At 45.9% G+C, this 17,286-nt stretch overlaps 1 protein-coding gene across 1 annotated transcript in view; it reads left to right on the forward strand.

The window, feature by feature from the left end:
* Positions 1-9,217: 9,217 nt before the first annotated feature.
* The window catches only part of GRB2 (growth factor receptor bound protein 2), a 66,140-nt gene continuing 58,071 nt past the window's right edge, over positions 9,218-17,286 (forward strand). The window contains exon 1 of the mRNA XM_019981747.2: positions 9,218-9,422. The gene's annotated coding sequence lies outside the window, so the exon portion shown is untranslated. The remainder of the gene's footprint in view (positions 9,423-17,286) is intronic.

The raw sequence follows: 17,286 nt of genomic DNA on the forward strand, positions 1-17,286 counted from the left end.
AAGGAATCCATGTGTCTTTTTGAATTATGGTTTTCTCTGGATATATAATCCCAAGAGTGGGCTTGCTGGATCATATGGCAACCCTATTTTTAGCTTTTTGAGGAACCTCCATACTGTTTTCCATAGTGGCCACACCAATTTACATTCCTACCAACAGGGTAGAAGGTTCCCCAAATTCTACTCTTTGCTCTGCTGCTGCTGCTGCTAAGTCACTTCAGTCGTGTCTGACTCTGTGCGACCCCATAGACGGCAGCCCACCAGGCTCCCCCGCCCCAGGGATTCTCCAGGCAAGAACACTGGAGTGGGTTGCCATTTCCTTCTCCAATGCATGCAAGTGAAAAGTGAAAGTGAGGTGGCTCAGTCGTGTCCGACTCTTAGCAACCCCATGGACTGCAGCCTCCCAGGCTCCTCCGTCCATGGGATTTTCCAGGCAAGAGTACTGGAGTGGGGTGGCATTGCCTTCTCCTACTCTTTGCTCTGCTACATAGCAAAACTCTCACAGAGTTACCTGTAGTTGCTGCCTGCACTTCCTTACACCCCATCATCCCTCTTTCCCCCCAATTCTTTCTCTAATCTCCTCCCCCAGACTCTCACCCCACCAATTATTGAAAATGTTCTTATCAATGTCACCCACAGTCTCCATCTCTCCAAATTCAATAGTTGAGTCTCCATCTTCACCTTGCCCATCCTCTACAGCAATATTGGACACAGCTGACTATCCCCTCCACATGGAAACCCTTAATTTCCCCATCCATAAAATGGGCATAGTCGTAATATCTACCATGTCTGGTTATTGTGGGGACTAAATCAAATAACGTACACAAGGGCTTAGACATTTCCTGGCCTCGAATTAGTGCTCAGCCCCTGCCAGCTAGTCTTTTTTTTTTTTAAGTTTACAATTTTTTAAAAATAAGTATTTCCTCATTTGGCTGTGTCAGGTCCTAGCTGCGACAATCTTAGCTGTGGCAGGGGGTGGTCTTTAGTTGCGGCATGTGGGATCCACTTCCCTGACCAGGGAACGAACCCAGGCTCTCTGGACTGGGAGTACAGAGCCCCAGTCACTGGGCCACCAGGGAAGTCCCCCTGTCAGAATCTTAAATACAGTATTTTCACATTTCATGGGAGGATGAGTTCGTGTAATACTTGTCTGTTGTATGGATGGAGATTGTGGGTGACAACGACAAGAACATTCTCTGTAGCTGGTGGGGTGCGAGTCTAGGGGAGGAGATTAGCAAAAGAACCGAGGCGGGAAAAGGGACAATGGGGTATAAGGAAGTGCAGGTAACTTGTCTAATCAAAACTTAGTTTGCAAAAATAAAAAAAGATTAAAAAGCAAAAAGACATCAGAGGCGCAAATAAATTTTTTGAAATGGGAAAAGTTAAGGGAGAAGAAGAGGAAGAGTCTCCTATGTTAGAATATTTATTTTTCAGATATATAATTAAAACCAACATCAGAGGAACTTCTTAGTATTAAAATTGCTAATATGTCTTTCTCGCAGGTGTAGGAACAGTGGGGAAATTTCCACCCTTTGGATACATCACTTGCAATTTAGCTCAGGCCAAAGTGGAATTGACTTCCTGTCCTTAATGAACAGAATGTATTCTAATGAAAGAGTCAGGTGGAAACTGAAACAGAAGGGACAGAGAAGGGCCAGCCTCCTTGAATTTGACTCTGGTATCCAACGGAGAGCTCTGAGGATCAGAGTCCATTTGCTTATCTGGGCTTTTATTTTTAATTTGTTTACAATGTGGTGCTAAGAAGTGCTACCCGCCCAAGACCTTGACCACACCCATGGGCTTTACTGGCATTTCACAGCCTCAGGCAGCTTAAGACCCAGGGGAGAGCTCTGGGGGAAGAGTCCCAAGTTCTCTCCTGCCCATGGCAACTCACATCCTGATTCCTGTAATCTAGGATACTGGGGTAGGAAAATCCCTGAATCTCCGTGGCTCAATTACTCAGTAAGCATTGTTTCTCTCAAAGTCTGCTCCAAAGATGACCAGCCTAAGAATATACCTGCAGCTGCTTATTTAAAATGCATATTTCTGAGCCCTTCCCAGACCTAAGGAGTTGACTATCTCTGGGTCACTGGAACTTACATTTTAAACGTCTCCAAGCAATTCTCTTGTGTATTAAAATGTGAGCACTGCTAATGTTAGAGAAGAATTGTTGGCCCTTTTCTCAATTTTAGGGCTTCCCTGGTGGCTCAGACAGTAGGCAAACTGCCTGCAATGCAGGAAACCTGGGTTCGATCCCTGGGTGGGGAAGATCACCTGGAGAAGGGAATGGCAACCCGCTCCAGTCTTCTTGCCTGGAGAATTCCATGGACAGAGGAGCCTGGTGGGCTATAGTCCATGGGGTTGTAAAGAGTTAGATTCAGCTGAGCAACTAACACTTCGTCCATTTTAAAAACTTGCTATTTGATCTAGAGGCAGAATACAGGACTCAGCTCCAAAGAGGCAAGCAGGCAGCCAGGATATATAGGAGTTTTTTCAGCAAAGACCAGGTGTTTAGAACATCAGAAAGATTCCTGTTAATTAAAGAAAACCAGATATCTCCCATTAAGGAATTCAGCGCTTTTCTATGAATGGGAAGATGCAAGAGTCTGCGCTAACTGAAATCATTTCTTTGAAATGCACCTCAGCTCTCTGGGGTCAGTATCCTGCTTATCTCCTTCCTAAATGCCCTCAAGGTGCCCTGAAGTTGGGGGTGACTGCAGCCACTGAGGGTTTGGCAGCCCCTTTGTCTCCATCCTGAGTCCCTCAGGGCTCACCCTTTGGCGCACTGTATTGTGCGGCTTTGATGGCTGCAATAGCCTTTGTTTACTGGTAAGGCAGACAATATTTTTCTCCACACAGACATCAGGAACTCTGGCCTAAAGGGGAAAAGGACAAGAATCAATAGATGGCTCATATATGGTCTTATGCAAAATAGGAATGACGGAGTTGCAAGGGCGCTATCAGAACCAACTGGAGGGACCAGAGCTTCATGGGAGGCTCCCTGGTGGAGGTGGCCCTGAGCTGAGATTAGGAAGACAGACAGGAGCCGGGTGATGGCAGGGAAGGCATGGAGAGGAGACATTCCAGCCCAAAGGAGCAGTATGCCAAAACCTTGGAGGTAAGAGAATTGTAGGGTCATTCAGGAAGCTGCAAGTCATCCAGAAGAGAAAAGATAGAAAAGTTGAAAGGGCTGAGGCCAGAGTTGTTGGCAGGGGCCAGCCAAGAGGGCCATTTGGGGCAAGCTAAGTACCTGTCCTGTGACCACCTGATTCAATTTGTATTTCAGAGAGTTAATTCTGGCTGCAGTGTAGATAGCGACTTGGGAGGGGTAAGATGATTGGTCAGTCCATCAGGGAGGATGGTAGTGTTTGGACCAGATAGGGTGATAGACATGAAGTCAGGAGACTGAGGAAGGGAAGGGACAGGACTTGGGGTCCCAGTGGTAGGCTCAACATCAGAGGCCACCCTCCAAGCCCGAGAAGAGTGTATGCAGCCTTGGCTCACAGCTGCTGTTGTTCGGTTGCTCAGTCATGTCCGACTCTTTGCAACCCCATGGACTGCAGCACGCCAGGCTTCCCTGTCCTTCACCATCTCCTGGAGCTTGCTCAGACTCATGTCCATTGAGTCGGTGATGCCATCCAACCATCTCATCCTCTGTTACCCCCTTCCCCTGCCTTCAATCTTTCCCAGCATCAGGGTCTTTTCTAATGAGTCAGCTCTTTCCATCAGGTGGTCAAAGTACAAAGTACTGGAGCTTCAGCTTCAGCACCAGTCTTTCTAATGAACATTCAGGACTGATTTTCTTTAGGATTGACTGGTTTGATCTCCTTGCCGTCCAAGGCACAACTAGAACAGAGGAATTTCTAAGATGAGAACTTCCAAGATCAATGGAGCATGTAGGAATAGAATTTCAATGACCCATTTTGGTTGTCACTGGTTGTTTCCATCTCTCCCACTAAGAGAAACTCATAAAAGTGGGCTCAGAGGAAGTGCCTGCAATGGGCTTCCAGGGTTCAGGCAGTGCCAGGGCAGTGTCCATTTATGACCGGCAGGGGGCAGCACGACAACTTACAGAAACCAAAATGAGAAATCGTTTCCGACGACTAAAAAAATAACCGCAAACCACCCCCCAACTGAAACGAGGGACGTTTTGGTGATTAATTTGTGCATTCCAAAGCGATTGATGTGGCTAATTTGTAATTAGCAAGTTTTGCTACAGTTTCAACAGCTTTTCACACCAGGGTATGCCTTGCACTTCTTGTTCCGATTTCTTTTTGTTATTAAACACATATTCTACCTATTACTGCCTCTAGTGTGGATTTTTCTGCCTCTGCGTGGAATGATCTTGGACAGCATTCTCTCAAATTTCTGAGTCTGTTGGCAGAGAGGGGTTTTTAATCGAAGAGACAGTGTAACAAATGTTGAAGTTTTGTTTTGTTTTTCTCATCTACAATTGCTTCATTTCAGCCCAATTACTTAAATTATTTTAAAGTGTTCCCTTCCAAACCTGGTCCATAGGCATACATTTTTGCAAAGACATAATCGGAGTCTGTTTTATCATTTTTAAAAAGAAGCTCATATATATATGTTCTGTTCTGCTAAGTATCTAGTCTCTTCTGAGATCTCACCCACTTCCTGAACTTCAAATATCACATTGCCCAGAAAGGCAGCCACATGTTTATCTCCACTCAACCTCCGGTATTTATTCATCCATCCTTCCATCCATCCATTAATTCATTCCATGCACTGTGCTTCGGACTGGGAATACAAATGTGAGAAGAAGGTGTGGTCCTGTTTGGGAGCTTACAGAGCCTTTGGTGGTGGATGGGGAGGGTGGAGAAGTGAACAGACCATTATGCTGCAGTGAGATTGGTGATCCAGTGGGATTTTTGAGGAAGAAACCCTAAAACTGACTTGGGGGCCTGAAGAAAGGGGAGAAGACCAGCTGAGCAGAGGAAACTGCAAATGCAAAGATACAGACACTCAAAACATCGTGGCATCTTCCAGAAACCACAGTGGTTTAATATTGGTAGAGCGTATGTTGGCTGGAGACTGAGACAGTAAGGCTGGCAGGCAGGGACCAGATCCGTGAGGGTCTTGCACAGGTCTTAGGCCACTGTCTTGTAGATGATGAACAACTTAGTTCCAATGGGTTTCTCACTCTGCAGCTAGAGTGAGAATGTATTGTGAAGATGAAGAGATAACCAAGGTGTACCCAGTGCTTCAGAATCCCACAGAATCAAGCGGCAGGTGGGATCTTAGTTCCCTGACCAAGGATCGAACCTGCGCCCCCTGCAGTGGAAGGTCTGAGTTCTAACCATTGGACTACCAGGGAAGTCCCTCCAATCCCTAGATTTTAGCAGTTCTGGAAAGTCCCGGTATTCCCTTCTCCAGACGCTTCACCCACGAGCCACACTCTTCTTCATCCCAAGTGTAAATGGCTTCCTGGAGTTCTTTCTTAATGTCTGGGCTTTGCACATGCTGTGCCCTCTCCTGGAGCAATCTTTTCCTCTCGGGCTAACCAGAGTCTGAGTTGAAACCTCTGGCCTCAGTCTTCCCTGGTCCTGGACTAGATCAGGTCCCCTGCTCTATGTCTCAAAGCTGCCCCTCCGGAGTGTTATATTCTCAGCAGTGTGTCTTTCCCTTCAGACTGTGAGCTCTGTGACAGATTATCTTGCTATCTCCAGAGCAGAGGCTCAGCTAACATTGTACACAGAAAGAATGAATGCATGGAGCTTTTGGACAATGTACTTGTTATTTCTACCTGCATATTTCTCAGAATGATGAACCCTACCCTTCCCAGGTAGGGTATCAGTATTTTTCTACCTGCCCCTTCCCAGGATATGCCCCCAAGTCAGCCCCATGACCCCCATCTGCTGCCCAGTCAGCTCCTCCTCTAACTTGCAGATTTCTCTGACCACTCAAAACAGAGGCAACTCTTCCCTCACTTCCTCCTCCTCTCTGCTCAGCAACTGAGTCCTTCCCTTTAATTTCTATTTTTTTTTTTTCCTGACACCATACTAGAACAGTTTCAAAGTAGGGGGAAAATATGGGTTTTACAACAAGACAGGTCTAGGTTCCAATCTCCGATCTACTATATTTGGGTTTCCTTGGGTGAGTTTCTAACCTCTTTAAGCCTCAAATTCCCAGTTTGTGAAATGGGGATGTTATACACAGTAGAAACACTGTGACTTTAGTACAAGTCAGGAGGTAAATAGATACCTCTTGTTGTTTCCGTGTCAGATATCTCCTGCTTAAAAACCTGAGAGGTTGTTACTTGTCAGATCAGATCAGATCAGTCGCTCAGTTGTGTCTGACTCTTTGCTACCCCATGAATTGCAGCACGCCAGGCCTCCCAGTCCATCACCAACTCCCGGAGTTCACTCAGACTCACGTCCATCGAGTCAGTGATGCCACCCAGCCATCTCATCCTCTGTCGTCCCCTTCTCCTCCTGCCCCCAATCCCTCCCAGTATCAGAGTCTTTTCCAATGAGTCAACTCTTCGCATGAGGTGGCCAAAGTACTGGAGTTTCAGCTTTAGCATCATTCCTTCCAAAGAAATCCCAGGGCTGATCTCCTTCAGAATGGACTGGTTGGATCTCCTTGCAGTCCAAGGGACTCTCAAGAGTCTTCTCCAGCACCACAGTTCAAAGGCATCAATTCTTCGGCGCTCAGCCTTCTTCACAGTCCAACTCTCACATCCATACATGACCACAGGAAAAACCATAGCCTTGACTAGATGAACCTTTGTTGGCAAAGTAATGTCTCTGCTTTTGAATATGCTATCTAGGTTGGTCATAACTTTCCTTCCAAGGAGTAAGTGTCGTTTAATTTCATGGCTGCAGTCACCATCTGAAGTGATTTTGGAGCCCAGAAAAATAAAGTCTGACACTGTTTCCACTGTTTCCCCATCTATTTCCCATGAAGTGATGGGACCGGATGCCATGATCTTCGTTTTCTGAATGTTGAGCTTTAAGCCAACTTTTTTACTCTCCACTTTCACTTTCATCAAGAGGCTTTTGAGTTCCTCTTCACTTTCTGCCATAAGGCTGGTGTCATCTGCATAGCTGAGGTTATTGATATTTCTCCCGGCAATCTTGATTCCAGCTTGTGTTTCTTTCAGTCCAGCGTTTCTCATGATGTACTCTGCATATAAGTTAAATAAACAGGGTGACAACATACAGCCTTGACGTACTCCTTTTCCTATTTGGAACCAGTCTGTTGTTTCATGTTCAGTTCTAACTGTTGCTTCCTGACCTACATACAAATTTCTCAAGAGGCAGATCAGGTGGTCTGGTATTCCCATCTCTTTCAGAATTTTCCACAGTTTATTGTGATCCACACAGTCAAAGGCTTTGACATAGTCAATAAAGCAGAAATACATGCTTTTCTGGAACTCTCTTGCTTTTTCATGATCCAGCAGATGTTGGCAATTTGATCTCTGGTTCCTCTTCCTTTTCTAAAACCAGATTGAACATCAGGAAGTTCACGGTTCACATATTGCTGAAGCCTGGCTTGAAGAATTTTAAGCATTACTTTACTAGCGTGTGAGATGAGTGCAATTGTGCGGTAGTTTGAGCATTCTTTGGCATTGCCTTTCTTTGGGATTGGAATGAAGCCTAAACTGTGCATCTTGGCCTTGCTTCTCATTACTCCTCCCCCTAAATCCTAAACTCTTGTCAATCTGAAATATTGGCTGATTTCATCACTCTTTCCTCCTTGCTTTCATGTTGCAGTTCAAACACCAAGTCCTCCCTGACTACCTGAGCACGAGGTAACTGGCTCCCTCCTCTCAGTCCGGTATGTAGTTCAGTGGCCCTCAGGACCAACTGTTTTGTCTTGCAGACTAGGCAACTCTCTTCTAGAAGACAAACTGCTGAAAGCAGAGGCTTTGTCAGGTTCATCTATCACTCTGCACAGTGTCTGGCATGCAGCTGATGCTCAACAAGTACTGAGTGAAAGAACAATTCATTCTCGTCATTTCAGTGGGCTTGTTTTCTCTATAGGATCAGCCGTTTGGTTATTCTCACCTCTAGCTATTTTTTTGGCTTCCAGGAAGCACATTACCATTGGATGCTCTGTTCTCTCCTTTAACTGCAAGGAGCTTTTGGAACTGAAAAATAAGAGTTACTCCTCCAAGCCTCATCTTCTGCCACTCCCCGGTTATGAATTGAACTCCTCAGCATTGCAGGGAACACGACTCTCACGCCTCCGTTCCTTTGTACGTGCATGCTGTTCCCTTTGCCTGGAATGCCCTTACCCTGGCTTCTCTGGCGAACTCCTACACATCCTGCAAGACTCGGCTCCGTCATCACCTTCTCTGAGAAAGCTTTTCTGAGATGGGCAAAGTAGCAACCCCTCTCTCCCATCTTTTTAGCTTCCTCAGCGTTACTCCAAATAATTCTAACAGTATTTGCGGTATTATTTGTTTCTGTTTCTTTTTCTTCCACTCCTCTAGACCCTGAATTCCTTGAGGGCCAGGATTTCTGTTCATTGTTGTATCTTCTATAGTTCGCACAGTGCTTAGCATGTATTAAGCACTTGATTCAATGGATGAACGAATAGGTTAATTCATCTCATACTGCAGAGTTTGATGTGAAGTGAAAGTCGCTCAGTCGTGTCCGAATCTTTGTGACCCCATGGACTGTAGTCCATGGAATTCTCCAGGCCAGAATACTAGAATGAGTAGCTTTTTCCCTTCCCCAGGAGATCTTCCCAACCCAGGGATCGAACCCTGGTCTCCTGCATCGCGGGCGGAGTCTTTACCAGCTGAGCCACCAGCGAAACCCAAGCATACTGGAGAATTTGTTTGGACCAAATTCTCAAATATCTCAAGACCTGGTCCTCTATTTGGAGTTCTTCACGCTGGAGATTCCTTCCTCCTCACCTCCCCCGCCCTCCCCCCATACCCCAGCCAAATTGCCTCGGTTTGGTGGAAGGGGAAAAGAAGCGATCAGGACGTGGAGGACAGTCATTTCTCCGAGTGAGCGCTAATTTACCCGCTCTGGCACCGAAAGGGTTACAAAGACCGCGGCGGGTGGAGCCCGGCCGGTGCCACCTGCTGAGGGGCGGCCCGGCGCCTGCGCCCTGGCCCGTCCCCGTCTACCTGCGGGGGCCTGGCGGGGGTGGGGCGCTTGCGCTCTGGGTCTTTTCCGCCGGGGGAAGTCTCGCGGGGGTGGGGCGGGGCGGGGCCGCGCGCGCAAGTTCTCGCGGGACCCCGACGAGGAGCGGAAGCTAGGCGGCTGTGCTGCTTCAGCGACCGGACGGCGGCGGCGGCGGCGGCGACGACGACGACGACGGGCAGGACTGTGGCGGTGACGGCGGCGGGGACAGGCGCTGCCCTCTGGGAGCCGCAGCGGGGTCGGCAGCCGCTCGCACCGCTGCGGAGGGGCCGGCCGGGCCAGAAGCCGAGCAGCTGCGCCACGGTGAGCGCGGCCGGTGGCGGCGCCGCTGCCCCGGTGCCCCTTCCTCCCCGCTTCGGTAGCGGGAGTTGGCCCGGGGTCGGGGGGGTTGGCCCGGGCCTGGCGAACCGGGGGCTGCCGGGCCTGGAGGTCGGGAGAGCGGAACCCCCGGGCTCGGAGCTCCACGTTTCCCCTTTTGGGGCGCTTCCTTCCTGGGCACCGTTCCTCCCCTGACCCTGGACAGAGCCCCAGACCGCGGCGCAGGAGGACGGGGTGGGTGGGTTCCTAATTGAATTTCACGCCTTTTCCGTGAGGGTTTTGCGCCGCAGGGGCCCGGGGAGAAGAAGCCCCAGAGCACCGGGCGCTCATTCCGTGAGTCAGTCTGACTCGGCACCGGGAGGCTGGGGGTTCGCGGTGGTTGCGAATGTGGTAATGGATGCTTCTTCAACCTGCTCGGCCACCACGTCACCATCTCCGGGTGTTTGGGGGCCGAATTTTGGGAGAAAACCCACCACTCCTATTAAATCCTGTGAGCGAGGACGTTTGCTATCGGAGCCAGTCGAAATGGCTTTGTTTCTGTCGCGTTTTGGTTTTTTTTTGCGGGGGACTACTCTTTGGAAAAAAACGTTTGTCAAGAAAAATAAGCAGCAGTTGACTGGAATGCTTCGAGGAGAGAGGGGAGGGAATCCCTGGTGTTCTTCATTTTGCAGCGCTCTCCGTGTATCTGATGGTAAGCCCTGTGAGTTACAGCTTATTTAGGGAGTTAAGTCTAGGTTGGCTTCAGGTACAGTAACAGTATAATTTGCAGGGGAGCCCAGGTGCCCTCGAAGTCTGTCTTTGGGTACTGTTGATTCTCGGAAAAAGCGGGAAAGACTTGTGAGAGAAATTAGCGTTAGTCTTGGCTTTCTAGTGCCTCTTTCGCTTCCCTGCTCCCCAGTTGTTTCGTTCTGTTTCTCTCTTTCCACTGCGGACACTAAATGCTTACTCGTATAATGCAAGTCACTTGCCCCCTCCCCCCCGTTTTTTTCTTATCTACTTCCCTTTCCTCCTCATTGTCCCCTCTCTGGTACAGTTTTTTGAGGTTTCGGCTCTTTGGCATAATTTGTTTTCTCCCTCATTTAAAGATCCCGTTTCTCTCCCGGGAAGATGCCCTCTTTCTTGCTTTATCCTTTACTTTTGAGCGTTCACTGTGTTCCTTCAGCCAGCCAGAAGGGTTGCTAGAGAGCCGTGCGAGACTTAAGTTCTCCCGCCTGGGAACTGGGAGGCTCAAAGGATTGAATTCAGCCACAAGTAATCAATACTGCCCACTAGGTCATAAGTGTAGCTTGCTTGTGGTTTTGTGTTTTATTTGTTTTCTTCGTGTTTAGATCACGGTTTTCTGCCTGCTCACGCTTCTCTTTTTATGTCTCTCTTAAAAGGAGATTGGGTCACTTTGGAGCTTATATTGGCTTTTAGTGGGGGTGATGAATGTTCAAAACGAAAACCAATGATAGCCCTGTAGTACAGTAGAATTAAGGTAGCCTGATACATTTAAGGAAATAAAACTTATTTAGATCATTGATGAATTAATTAAAAGCTTGTTGGTGGTAATAGTACTAATTTGTTCCTTACCAGCCTTCTGAGATCAGGTGTCTTTTCCTGTATCTGTTGTAATCAGCCTTCTTTGTTATTGTTGGGTTTTTTTTTTTTTTTTTTTTTGCAGAAAGAAATAACTTTGTTTTGTTACTCCTTCCTTTGTTAAGAATTTTCTGAATCCCCAAATTAAAAAAGGTTAATTCTTGTAATCAACTTTCTTTGATACTAAAAGCAGGCACTGAAATGCTTGAGGCAGTTTACTTACTCAGCCAGTGTATACAGATTTGGGAGACTGCTAGGTTTTAAATACTACTAGTCAGTGGGACGACAGAGGATGAGATGGCTGGATGGCATCACTGACTCCATGGACATGAGTCTGGGTGAACTCCGGGAGTTGGTGATGGACAGGGAGGCCTGGCGTGCTGAGATTCATGGGGTCGCAAAGAGTCGGACACGACTGAGCGACTGATCTGATGTGATCTGAGTCAGTGGTACTTAGAGATTTTTCTCCGTGATTGCTGTTACTGTGTTGCATGTTGTACAGCAACAGCTCTAGTTGTTACTTAGAACAGAAGAGTAGTAGATTTTGGAGAAATGATGTAATAAGAAGTAGAGATCCATCCTGAGAGAAACTAATAGTTACTTGCTTAATTCAGAAGAACTTTCTGGCAGTCTTGAATCCCACTGAGAGCCTTTGGTTCTATTTGTCAAAGCTGGCTTTTCCCAGTTGTGCCAAGTGAGTGTGTTTTCACTCTGTGCCAAGACATGGCAGTGCATGGTCTGAGATGCAGAGCTTGAAATCTGGTCCAGGAGCCCTTACAGGACAGCCTTGTTTCGTTTTGTTTTAATTTAGCATGCATAAGAGTTACCTGTGGGGCTTCCCTTGTGGTCCAGTGGTTAAGACTCTGAACTTCTGCTGCAGGGGGGCGAGGGTTCCATCCCTGGTCAGGGAACTAAGATCTCATGTGGCGTGGCGAGGCCAAAACAAAAAACATTACCTGTGAATCTTGTTTAAAGTTAGGTTCCGGGGCTAAGGTCACACTACACTGCAGAACTCCAGAAGGTGCCTCTCAGTGAAGCAGTCCCTGAATGGGCTGATTTTGATGTAACTGGTCCAAGGGCCAGAATTGCTGTTACAGGATGCATCTGTAAATTTGTGAGACTGCAACGTGACTTTAAATTACTGAACTTAAAATTATACTTTCTGTACAGAGTAAACAATTAAAAGCCTAACAGAATAAGTGACTATAGATGTGATCAGTTTTACATGTGGGAATATTTGTGCATTGTTAGGACTTGGATTTGGGGTTTCCCTGGTGGCTCAGCTGGTAAAGAATCTGCCTGCAATGCAGGAGGCCCCGGTTCGATTCCTGGATTGGGAGGATCCTCTGGAGAAGGGATAGGCTACCCACTCCTGTATTCTTGGGATTCCCTGCTAGTTCAGCTGGTAAAGAATCCACCTGCAATGCAGGAGATCCCTGTTTGATTCCTGGGTGGGGACAATCCCCTGGAGAAGGGAAAGGCTACCCACTCCAGTATTCTGGCCTGGAACATTCCATAGACTATAGTCCATGGGCTCTCAAAGAGTCAGACATGACTGAGTGACTTTCACTTTCAGGACTTGGATTTGGAGCTGTTGAAGTTTATATTTACTGGTCAGTGTGCTTAATTGCATCCGACTTTTTTGTGACACCATAGACTGTAGCCCACCAGGCTCCTCTGTCAGTGGGATTTCCCAGGCAAGAATACTGGAGTGGGTTGCCATTTCCTCCTCCAGGGGATTTTCCCGACTGAGGGATCGAACTCATCTCCTGCATTGCGTCTCCTGTGTTGTAGGCCGATTCTTTACCACTGAGCCACCAGGGTAACCTATATTTAATGGGATTGTTAATTTGCCTACCAGAGCATTCTACTGAGTCTGTGTGTAGATGGAACTCTAGATTTACTGAGAGCACGTGGACTGATATTGAAGAGGGACCAGTGATGCTGGTTAATACCTCTTAGCGCTTTACAGCAGGGACTCAGCCTTTACAGGCTTTTTAATTAGCAAAATGACTTTATAAGGTGTAGGTGCTGTGATTTTCCTCATTTTCCAGCTGAGGGACACTAGGAATTAGAGAACGTGAGTTATTTCTCCAGTGTTGCCCACCCAGTTAATAAGTGGTAAAGTGATAGCTGAATCCCGGTCTAACTCCAGAGCATCAGTGAGGTTTTGGGTTTTCTTTCTAACTGTAATAGCAATACGTGCTTATGGTGAAAACAGTGAAAGTGCAGTTGAGGCCTGTGGTCCAGCAAGTAGAAATATTCTGTCTCACAAAAATATCTGTCTTACTTCCAGAGATAATCATTGTCAACCTTTCAAATTGTTTAATAACACACTGATACATATTGTTTTATAGAAATGGAATAACTAATTTTTCTGCAGTTCTTTAAAGACTTGAGCATATGTCTTGGTGCTTATATAGAAAGGTATTTCTTAGTTAGCTTCATGGATATTGATCGGGGATAGATGTATTTTGCACATGGTATTTGTGTCACTGTTTTAGTGAGATAAATCTGGAATGTGATATTGCTTGTCCAAGGATGAATAGGTGTCTTAAAATTATCAATAGATGCTATAAAATTACTCTCTGAAAAGATTGAATTGATTAATTCCCTGCTAGAGTGTGGACTGTAATGGTTTTAATGATTTTAATACAGTTCCAAGCATATTGTTAGATATATAGTAATTCTTCAAAATGTTAAATTAATAAACATTGGATAAAGAGTCTGAGAATAGTATTGCAGAGACTGGATAAATCTTTAAAAATTTGACAATTAGTAGGCGAAAGAAATCTCATTGTTTAATTTGCTGGGTTTTTTTGGGGTGGGTGGGGTGTTTTTTGTTTGTTTTGGCTGTGCTATGCAGCTTGGGAGATATCAGTTCCCTGACCAGGGTTTGAACCTGGGCCATGGCTATGAAGGCCCTAATTTGCCATTTTTAATAGTGAAGATAAACATCTGCTAAGTAGATGTCCATTTTAAGTAGAGTCCATTTTAACTTATTTTTGAGTGACTTAATGTCAGTCTCTATGGAGATGTCAGCTCCGGGAGTTGGTGATGGACAGGGAAACCTGGCGTGCTGCAGTCCACGGGGTCGCAAAGAGTCAGATATGACTGAGCGACTGAGCTGAATGTCAGTCTCTATCCAATGCGCTTCATGTATGTATGTTATCTGATTTAATGCCTTGTGAATCAGTAAGTGATACTATCCCCATTTTTACAGAAGAGCGAACTGAGGCTTGTTTAAAAGGCTTGTTCAAAATTACGGCTGATATGCATCAGGGTCAGTACTTGAACCCGGGTCAGCCTGCTGTTACAAACCATGCAGGCTTAACACTAAGCTATGTTGGTCTAGTGTCCTGTATTTTATTTTCTGTGAATTTTGGGAAGGAGAGAGTTGCATAGAGAAAATAAAATCCTATGAATACCTTTGTGTGCCTGTGTGTGCTCAGTCATGTCTGACTTTTTGCAACCTGAGGGACTGTAGCTTGCCTGGCTCCTCTGTCCTTGAGTTTTCCCAGGTAAGAATACTGGAATGGATTGCCGTCTTCTCCAGGGGATCTTCCTGACCTAGGGATCGAACCCAAGTCTCTTGCATCAGCAGGTAGATTCTTTACCGCTGTACCACTTGGGAAGCCCACAAATACCTTTAGGAGACTGCCTTTTAGGATGCGGTGCAAATGAACAACTGGAGCTGCACTCGCCGTTTTAACGTTGCCTGAGATTGGCTGCAGGGTGTGGGCTGGTCACAGTTCAGACACACTCTGGTCAGGCTTCGGGTTAGTGTACTCCCAGTCCATTTTCCTGGGGAATCAACAGCAGCATCCACTCTTAAAATCGTTATACATTGTGTGTACTTTTAGATTTCTTTCTTTTTAAGCAATTAGTGTGGCGTACGTGATAGAATGTTTCTGTCTTTAGTGAAACACACCCTTTTGAATTTCTCTAGCCTGGGTTCTTTTCTGTGGCTAGCCTAACAAGCTGACCTCCTCGCATTTCCTCTGTGAGACACTAATTTTTATTTGGCACAGCCACCAGAGCTACTGATTAGTTTCATTTCTGTTCAACTGTATCTTACAAAGCAGTTGTTGCTTGAAACACAGTTTTCTTGAGTGTTAATCTGTTTAAGCTTTCTCTAGAAAACCTAAGGTAGAAAGTTGAGTAACAGGAAAGCAAATGTTGAAAACCGTCTTGATTTCTAGGGTCTGGCTGTTTGGTCACACTGCAGTTGTCTGGAATCCTGAATGACGAAGTTTATGCCCCGTGACACATAGTACCTTTAGAGCCACAGTGCTTTGGGTTTCTGTCTGATTTCTGTTTTTCAAAAATTAAACTCTTTAATTTTTTTTGACCTGCGTAATTATCCTTCAGCTTCTCATCATTGGTACCTAGTCCCAATAATCAGACCTGGAGACCAATAAAAATAAAGGGTCAGGTCAGGGTATGGAAAATGTTGATAGGCATGTAGCAGAGATTTTTTTGGAGAAGCTGTAAAAAAAATTTTTTTTTAATATGTATACATTGGAAAGTAGGCAGAAAGAGGAGAAAGTTGTTAATGCCGGGAAAACTGAAAGATTATACCAGAAAGGAAGACTGGTTATCATACGTTATTTATTTATTTATTTATTTTTCCATACGTTATTTAAATTACTAGTGAACAATATTTCCTAATGTAATAGTATGAAAAAGCGTTAGTTTCTCAGTCGTGTCTGACTCTTTGCCACCCTGTGGACTGTAGCCTGCCAGGCTCCTCTGTCCATGGGATTCTCCAGGCAGGAATACTGGAGTAGGTTGCCAACTGGTTAAACCAGAATGTGTGGCATTATAGGGATGGGCTGTTTTCACTCAGTCGTGTCTGAATCTTTGCGACCCCATGGACTGAAGCCCACCAGGCTTCTCTGTGGGATTCTCTAGGCAAGAACTATTGGAGTGGGTTGCCATTTCCTACTCGAGGGGATCCTCCTGACCCAGGGATGGAACTCACGTCTCCTGCTCAGCACAAATTCTTTACCACTGAACCACCTGGGAAGCCATAGGGATGGGGCAAGGTGAAGTTGGCAGGGGTGAAACAGCTGCGTCCTTGTCTTTTAGGTGACAGGTGACGGCTGGAATAAACTAAGAAACAGCAGCAGAAGCATATTATTTAGAAATATTGTTAGTAAACTTAGAGAAACTATAACCAAAATTGAGAGTGATTGCTTGTGGGTGTTGGGTAGGGAACTGTTCTTTTTAATAAGCCTTTTATTTACCCTGACTTTAAAAATTACATATATGGATTCATGTCATTAAAAAGTAACTATGGTGAGTGTAAGTAAAGGGTATTTAAGGACACACAAATACTCTGAGATTGGTGTTCGTTTTTTTATATATATATTTGTTAGGACTCTTTCTTTGCTTTCCTCTCTTAGAGCCAGCACAGCATAATATATCCTAGGTATGGCCTGACTGAATAAACATGGGTTTAGTTTATTAGTTTACCTGCCGTGGAATGTTTGGCCTTCAGAATTCGACTGAAGGACTTTTGTTGCCTGGTGAGTCTTTCCTCCTTGGTAACACTCATTTCCCTGTAATCTTAATATTCCCAGCTGGTTTACGCCTCAGTCTTTTTGCAGCTATGCTCGATTAATGCCCCAATTGTTAACTTTAGAACAAAAGAATGATAATCACTCGTGCCCCTCAAATGAGTCCTCTGCTAGATGGTAATTATCCACCGAAGGGTGTCACTATAAATAATCTGTCCTCATTCTGCCAGGGTCATTGTTGCTTCTGCTTTTGTTTAGCCTGTATGAAAATAGTGGCTGGCCAGACAAGAATGGGGCTTCATTTTCCTTTACTTGTGCAAAGGCCAAGGCTGTGTTTCAAGTTCAGGGCTCCAAACTCTTCACTCCTCTGCAGTGATTGTACTGCCCAGGTTCCTTCTCCATCACCTGGTACATGACCCAAGGGTTATTACAGAGTCTTTGCCTGCAAGATGCTGTTTGGATCAGTTTAGTACTCCTCTGGCTCTGAGAAAAGCAGCTGTTCTCAGGGTAACTGTGAGAGGCTTCTGTTTGGCCCTTTGGCACCATTTCCTAGGCAAGATATCTGGCAGCTCAGATTCTGAAAAAGGGATTGCTTTCAAGTGTAGATCAGGACTTAACTGTGCTCCTTAGGCTAGTTAGGAATGAGTCCGAGGCTGCTTCTGGAATGCTGAGCCTTGGACGGCTGTTTCAAGGGCTGTTGGCGCCCCTGAAGTCTTGGGGGTCTTGGAAGGGGAGCCCTTTGCAGGAGT

This window comes from Bos indicus, chromosome 19 (assembly GCF_029378745.1).
Source record: "Bos indicus isolate NIAB-ARS_2022 breed Sahiwal x Tharparkar chromosome 19, NIAB-ARS_B.indTharparkar_mat_pri_1.0, whole genome shotgun sequence".
In the NCBI taxonomy this organism is placed as follows: domain Eukaryota; kingdom Metazoa; phylum Chordata; class Mammalia; order Artiodactyla; family Bovidae; genus Bos; species Bos indicus.